Here is a 1655-nt window from a genome sequence, read left to right on the forward strand (position 1 = left end):
GCCCGCAAGACAGACTTTTTTTCACGATAGTAGAGGACTGGGTGTGCCAAATAAGTATTTGTTGTTGCTGTTCGCGATCAATTTTTGCTGTTCGTGATGCATGAATTTTGTACTCTGACTGAGGGCTCCGTGGATGTTCATGGCAATGATGGGAAGCAAGATAATATTCCCGGGGAAATTTATTTTGTTGGTATTGAGGGAATTTTCACCTCACGAGGAATGCACTTTTTTTACTCAGTTACATGATGACTAGATTTTACAGACTTGAAAATAAAGTTCCATAGCGTTTCTCAAGCTTCTTACAAATAGCTCCAAAGTTTCTTTGCCGAGGCTAAGTCGACCCAGCGTTCTCCTACACCGTGTGACTAATACTGTTGTTACACACATTTCCATGGCCAACTCTGTTCCCACTTGCCTCCTGCAAAGTATTGTCACTATTGATATCTGTTTCTTTAGTAAAATATTAGCGCTGTATCTAATGAAAACTAGAAAAGCAACATTTTAAAAAAAAATGCTGGATGTGGGCGAAGGGAAAAGAAAGCAAAAATCGCAAGAAAAGAAGCAACAAGAAAGGCGACATTTTCGCGAAAATACAGCAAAAAAAAAAAAATGCAAAATTTTATAAATCCACGGATTCGATCCCGGAGCGTTGGTTTCCCACGCGTGAATAATACCACTGAGCCAGTGGTACAACATGTTCCAGATGCACGTTTCAAGAAATATAACCGCCGTTACAAATGTATTGCGTAGCTTGAATACGTCCGTTCACCGATGAATTTGCAAGATTCCAAGGTCCAATTTTCTGAAGATAATGTTTTTGTATGGAAATTTATCGATCTCGTTCATTCCGTGGCGGGCAACTTCTTCCTTGAGCGTCTGATCGGTCGAACGCATGGCTGATTTACTGTCGCATGACGTCTCACTGGCTGCTATTGTCACACTGCATGCCGAATGCCATTTTGTGTTCTGTGCGTTGATTGGTTCACCTCTCACGTACACCCAGACAGTCCGCGACTAATATTCCAATCAAAAAGCTGCTAACGCGGAGTATATGTTTACAGCTTCCATTTTTCTGAGTTCTGATTGGCTGTTATCAAACTTGATGCCGATTGTGTTCTGTGCGTTGATAGATTCACCTCTGACTCACAACCGAGAAAGTGCGACTCTAAGCCAATCAAAAAGCTTGAAACGTGGAGTACATATTTACAGCTTCCATTTTTCCTGTTTTCCGGGTGGAATATGCAAATATCTGAGGAAAAACTAAATGTGGCTTCGCCCACATAATCATCCTCAAAATCGCTGAAATCCCGACCCCAAATCGACGTTTCCTGGACGAGTGATGTTGAAACTGATCGTAAACACGCTAGCCTGGCACGATGCAGATTGGGGTAATTAGCACTTCGATATGATTCATGCGTGCGGCAAAGATGGGAACAATAGGAACTCTCTCCTTTGTTTTTTTTAACCTCCTTGTCTGCAGCAAGTTAAAATATTTTACCATAATATGTATATCTACCATATATATAATATGCCTTCTCAATAAGGAACAGCCACTAAAATCCACTTGTATAAAGACTGGCGCCGAGATCTTACTCGAATGTAGCGCGCGGGCTGCCTGCCGTCTTCCTCTCTCTGGCTAGCAAATTTTTTTCTTT

Source organism: Branchiostoma floridae, chromosome 5 (genome assembly GCF_000003815.2).
Source record: "Branchiostoma floridae strain S238N-H82 chromosome 5, Bfl_VNyyK, whole genome shotgun sequence".
NCBI lineage: Eukaryota > Metazoa > Chordata > Leptocardii > Amphioxiformes > Branchiostomatidae > Branchiostoma > Branchiostoma floridae.